This window comes from Salvelinus alpinus, chromosome 27 (genome assembly GCF_045679555.1).
Source record: "Salvelinus alpinus chromosome 27, SLU_Salpinus.1, whole genome shotgun sequence".
NCBI classification, from domain to species: domain Eukaryota; kingdom Metazoa; phylum Chordata; class Actinopteri; order Salmoniformes; family Salmonidae; genus Salvelinus; species Salvelinus alpinus.
This window is the reverse complement of record NC_092112.1, coordinates 39,779,800-39,786,537: the sequence shown is the minus strand read 5'-3', so window position 1 is coordinate 39,786,537 and position 6,738 is coordinate 39,779,800.

Here is a 6,738-nt window from a genome sequence, read left to right as displayed (position 1 = left end):
TAGCAGAATGGAAGGAAGTGGTGGGTGTATTCGATCGCCTACGATTTCTCAGAAGGCAGCCCACCCTTTGGCCCCTTTTTCTCTGCCTCCTCTTCACGCAAATCACGGGGATCTGGGCCTGTTCCAGCCAAAGCAGTATATCGTTCGCGTCGGGCTTGTCAGACTCGTTAAAGGAAAAAAAGGACTCTGCCAGTCTGTGGTTAGTAATCGCAGTCCTGATGTCCAGAAGTTATTTCTGGGTAATAAGAGACGGTACCAGGAACATTATGTACAAAATAAATAAATAAATAAATAAGTTACAAAAAACGCTAATAAACAAACAAAAAAAACACAATCGGTTGGGGACACGTAAAACGTCTGCCTTCTTCTCCGGCGCAAAACGGTTCTACATGGAACCAAAAGGGTTCTACCTGGAACTAACAAGGGTTCTCTAAAAGGGTTCTCCTATGGGAACAGTTGAATAACTCTTTTAGGTTCTAGATATAACTTTTGTTTTCTAAGAATGTACACATGAATAAAAAGGTTTTAATTCCAAGCATCTCTGATTCTCAGATTCATTCTGTTAGTTATACCTTTGCTTTGTTTAGATAAATTCATAAAAACAAAAGTACATTATATATTAAACCTTGCCGAAACTCTAGGATTTAAAACAAAGGCTTTCTACACCTGAGGATAGCCTTGGGATGTGCTGTAATGTGATTTGAAGAATGAGGGCTTCCCTCCTACATTTAAGGATATTTAAGAGCAAAACTGTCATTTCAACCCCAAAGATCAGGAGGGTCAATTATGACTCCACCTGAGAGGCCGGAAAAATGTCAGCTCAGAAAAGTGCACTGCTAAATGACTAAATGTAAAATGTTCTCTCTCAGGCAGAGAAAAAGTGGTCTCTTGAACTTTGCATTGAATGTGACCAGAAACATCCATCTCTGAAAGGATTAGGAGGAAAGGAGGTGGAAAAAACGGGTGACCTAACAAACAGTGGCTGATGGAGATTCATACCGACATTAATTCCAGCTCGAGAGGCGAGCATTTATTTTGGGGGGCTTTTGCTCCCCCTCTTCTCTCTCTCTCATCCAGGCAAGCGAGAGACGTTATCTCCTATCACCTATCTCTGACATTTTCACATTTAGATCTTGTCACAGACTCAGACTGTGTAGCTGTAGAAGCAGCCTGCCTCTTGATGCACTGTCTCCTCAGATAGTGTTGTGCTGCCTGGCGGTCTGAACAGCTGTGGTAAGAGGAGAGTGTTCTGTCGGGTATGTGCTTGTACTGGTTCTCTCTTGTGGTTGTAGCTTGCTATCTCGACAACAGACATGACAGGATATTAAAAGGACCGGGAGGGGTGATGGGTGATGTTCCATCAATATCACACCCCCTCCCCCTTCCCCAGTTGCTTGCTCTTAGCGGTGATGTACAGCTGTGTGTGAACAGTTGTCGGCCTGTGTTGCTTTCAAAGCCTCCACAGTTGTGGGAGTGAGGGAGTGATAGTCTGGTTTTCAGTATGTGTGTGTGTGTGTGTGTTTGAGCACGTGCGCGCGTGATTTCAGGATGTGTGTTTCCTTGCGCGTGTGACCGCGTGCACCCCTGTGTGTGGGTGCGTGCGTGCGTGAGTGCGCGCGTGCATGGGCGTGTGTGTACGTGATAAGCGGGAGAAAAGGGAGTATAGATGTTGCCAACCAAAACAACAAGACAGACTTCTACAAACTGCTCCAGGACTATACCTCCCACACACATCCACCAAAACATCTGACTTGGTGCTGCTCTGTGTTCAAACTTTTATAGGTTGTTGCTATAAACTGAGGATAGGTGTATGCTAGCGGTTTCCATCCCCTTCTTTTACTAGGAATGAGTATTCTCTGCCTCGGGATCAGTGAGAAGGCAGCTTGTTCATGTTAACAATGTGACAACATGGACATTCACTACAAAAGTATGTGGACAGCTGCTCGTCGAACATCTCATTCTAACCGAAACACGCCAACATTATGTACAGATTTGATTAATTCTGCCTGTTTAGAGGATAAACTAGTGTTCATGAGGAGATGTCGTCTAGGTAATACACTACATGACCAAAAGTATGTGACAACTGCTCGTCGAACATCTCATTCCAAAATCATGGGCATTAATATGAAGTTGGTCCCCTCCTTTTCTGCTAAAACAGCCTCCACTCTTCTGGGAAGGCTTTCCACTAGATGTTGGAACATTGCTGCAGGGACTTGCTTCCATTCAGCCACAAGAGCATTAGTGAGGTTGGGCACTGATGTTGGGTGGTTAGGCCTGGCTCGCAGTCGTCGTTCCAATTTATCCCAAAGGTGTCCAATGGGGTTGAAGTCAGGGTTCTGTGCAGGCCAGTCAAGTTCTTCCACGCCGATTTCGACAAACCATTTCTGCATGGACGTTGCTTTGTGCACGGGGGCATTGTCATGCTGAAACAGGAAAGGGCCTTGCCCAAACTGTTGCCAGAAGGTTAAAAGCCCAGAAGTGTCTAGAATGTCAATTTCCCTTCACAGGCCTACACCATGAAAAACTGCCCTAGGCTATTATTCCATCTCCACCAAACTTTACAGTTGGCACTATGCATTTTGGCAGGTAGCGTTCTCAGATTCATCCATCGGACTGCAAGATGGTGAACCCGTGATTCATCACTCTAGAGAACTCGTTTCCACTGCTCCAGAGTCCAATTGCGGTGAGCTTTACACCCCTCCAGCCGAGGCTTGGCATTGAGCATGGTGATCTTAGGCTTATGTGTGGCTGTTCGGCCATGGAAATCCATTTTATGAAGCTCTTAATCAACAGCTCTTGAGCTAAAGTTGCCTCCAGAGGCAGTTTGCAACTTGGTACTGAGTGTTGCAACCAAGGACTGTCTCCAGAACTTTCATTACGCACACCTGTTCCCTATTCCCACTGATTAGTACTTGTATATAAACTGTCTGTCAACTGCGTTTATTTTCAGCAAACTTAACATGTTTAAATATTTGTATGAACATAACAAGATTCAACAACTGAGACATAAACTGAACAAGTTCCACAGACATGTGACTAACAGAAATGGAATAATGTGTCCCTGAACAAAGGGGGGGTCAAAATCAAAAGTAACAGTCAGTATCTGGTGTGGCAACCATTTGCATTAAGTACTGCAGTGCATCTCCCCCTCATGGACTGCACCATATTTGCCAGTTCTTGCTGTGAGATGTTACCCCACTCTTCCACCAAGGCACCCTGACATTTCTGGGAGGAATGGCCCTAGCCCTATTGTTACTATGTCAGTTGGTGTGTGTGAGTTCCTGTGCTGTGTGTTTTGGGCTTTTGTTCCCTTGTGCCCTTGTGGACTGCGCAGATGATTACGGGTCTCGTCCCGTGTGTTAATCATTGTGCGCATGTGTTATTTATTCGAGGTACTCGTCGCTCTTTTGTGTGGGTTTCAACCCTGTGTTTTTGTTTCGTGTTTGTTTGGTCTTCGTCCCCGTGCAATTTGTGTACAATAAAAAAAACTAATACCCATTCCTGCGTCTGTCTCCCAAATCATTTATGCCAATGTGACAAGGACAGACGATTTTTACGTGCTATGCTCTTCAGCACTCGACGGTCCCGTTCCGTAAGCTTGTGTGGCCTACCACTTCGCGGCTGAGCTGTTGTTGCTCCTAGACGTTTCCACTTCACAATAACAGCACTTACAGATGACCGGGGCATCTCTAGCAGGGCAGAAATTGGATGAACTGACCTGTTGGAAGGGTGGCATCCTATGACGGTGCCAAGTTGAAGGTCACCAAGCACTTCAGTATGGGCCATTCGACTGCCAATGTTTGTCGATGGAGATTGCATGGCGGTGTGCTCAATTTATATACACATGCCAGCAACGGGTGTGGCTGGAAATAGCTGAATCCACTAATTTGAAGGGGTGTCCACATACTTTTGCCATGTAGTGTATGAGGTAACAGTGTGTATGTGTATGTGTATGCGTGCATGTGCGTGACTGTGCATGCACGTGCACGTGTCTGCATGTGTATCTGTGGGTGTGTGTGGTAGCGTGTGTGTGTGTGTCTCTGTGTATGCGTGTGTGTGTCTGTTTGTGTCTGTAAAAGACTCTCCCTAAATCTCCCTGAAACTCGCCGTTGTATGTTTTATCAGTCTTGACTTATCCGAAGTAGTGGAAAAAGCCGAGTGGATGAATGGGAAAGATCAAAGTTCCTGCCAGAGTTGGCACAGGGGAAATAGGAGGAGGTTAGTTACCAGGACTCAGTATTTATGTCTATCATCATAAGCCCTTACTGCCTTTGTTCTTGGAGCTGGGCAAACAGGCAGGTTTTACTCACATCCGCAACATGCTATACTAGCATAGTATCCTTATAGACACCTATGCCCTTCGCTATTGATTTTTATTAATAATTTGTGTTCATCAATCAGTCAACTTTATAGCAAATAAATCACATCATCATGACATAGTTCAGATAACGAGCATCTAAGACAAGCTTACAAGGTTTTGTGATCTAACGTTTGCCAAGAGACTGAAATACTGCTGTAAATGTGTTTAAAGTTTTTGTTGTTCTGTTCTGGCTCTGGCTATTTTCTCATTAGAGGTGTGTACTAGCCTCTCTCCCTTTTCTTTTGTTTTGACAATTTTCAGCTATAAGAGTGGTGCTCAAAGACTCAGCACCAGTCCCAGCGTCACAGCCAGAGTTCTCATAGCCAGTCTTGTCTCTCTCTCTCTCTCTCTCTCCCGCCCTCCCCTCTCGCCTCACCCTCGGTTTCCACTGAATATAAAAATACAGCGGCCTCCTGTCCAGACCTGCTGGTTGGTGGGATGAATCACCAGAGAGATGACTTAAAGGCATACACACACACACACACACACACACAATGAAAAACTCAGCGTCCAGTGCCGGTCTGCAGGGCTGTTAGTGGAGGTATACATACGTCAGGGCACTCAAAGCTACACTATCATACTTAAATAACCACAGAGGAGTGGAAAAAATAAGAATAAAAGAGGAGGAAAAAACAAACGGAGAGAGAAGCATCACAGAAGTTGTTCCTCTGAAACAGACCCTTTAAATGTTGTAATAAACACCTTCCTTGAGGCAGTGAGTCGAAAGCATAAAATAACAGAACCCTGCTCCTCTTCGGAGAAAGAAAGCTTACCCCATGAGGTGGCTGCACAAACAACACACACATTAATTCATCCCAGCTAGACTTAAGGAAGGAGGGAGTCTAACCTCACCTTGGCAGCCGACTAGACCCTGTGGTTGGTGCATAAGAGAGAAAATAAAAAAAATAAAAAAACAGGTCTGTCTGGCTGACTAAATGATGGTGTGTGGATTATTGGGGACTACCAGTTCAGTGAAGCAGAAAATGGGAAATATGCTTCTGAGGGTACACCAGTTTGCTGTGAGCAGAAACCGCAAGCTCTCCCGAGACACTGAGAGCTAACCTCAGCAGAAACAGACCGGGGCTGGAGAGGCGTGCAGAGCGAAGGGGCTAATTGTAGCTAATTGGAATTCATCCAAAAATAAATACATAAAAAAACTTGATATGGAATCTTTGGAGTGTTATTTAACCGTTAGAGGGGTATGAGGCGTGGAGAGGCTCTATCGGATCTTCTGAACGTTTTATAAAGATTATATGGTGTGAAGCACATTGAATCGTCTCCAGGGTGTTTAACTATGGGAAGGGTGTGTGAAGCACGAACAGACTGTATCAGATCTTCTCAGCGTTATTTAACCATGAGTGTGGTTACACCACTTGAGTACAGATAGACTCGATCAAATCTTCTGTAGGTTGTTGAACCTTGAGAATAGTGGGACACGTGGACAGGAGAATTCAATGTGGAGAAACGCCTAAGCAACACTATAAGGTCTAGCTTTTTAGGAAATATGTGCATTTAATTTATTTGGAATAATCAGTGGTGGCAATTACTTTTCTAGTCATTTATTTCTAGTTTGTTTTCCACTCATAATTCTTCAACCAGTCATGTTATTATACCTGACATGATTGTCTAAGTTCTAACGCCATGCATGATGATTAATTCAGTTGTTGCCAGGGTTTCATTTCCCTTCTGTCAACAAGCGAGCCAAAGTAAATGCGTTCCCATTCAGCGTGGCAGTGTTCAATGTTTTTCAGCTGCATTTGATGTCAGACGCACACAGAGAGGACAAAAGCTGGTTTGTAATGACTTAGTTCTGATGCACAAATATCCTCAGGAAGCCCAACTGGTCACATTAACACCTTTGCTACAAAAAATATGTAAACGAGGCCTACAATCTCTCACATCTGCAGTCGTTAATTTACACCTTTCTGTTTGTTCATGATTTAACTACTGAGACACACGCATACACAGGGTTTTGTTTACCAAAGACAACGTGGTGCAGACATCAGGTACCGACCCACTAAGCACAGACGTCAGTTCAACGTCTAGTTATGATTTACATTCGGTTTAGCTGTCCAAGAACGAGAATTCAATGTGAAATCAACAAAACATTTCACCATGTCATTAGATTAAGGTTAAAAGTTGGGTGAAAAAAATACTAAATTCCCTTTACGTTGACAACTTTTTGCAAATCCAATCAGTTTACCATGATGATTCAACGTCATCACATATAACCTTTTTAAAAATGACTTTGAAACAACGTTGATTCAACCAGTTGTTTTACCCAGTAGGTTTTCAAGCTTTAGGAGACAATGGTCAAACGTATAAAAGTCCAAATAAACTATTATTTTCATTGACTTATGGCTGGAATGAGAGTAAAC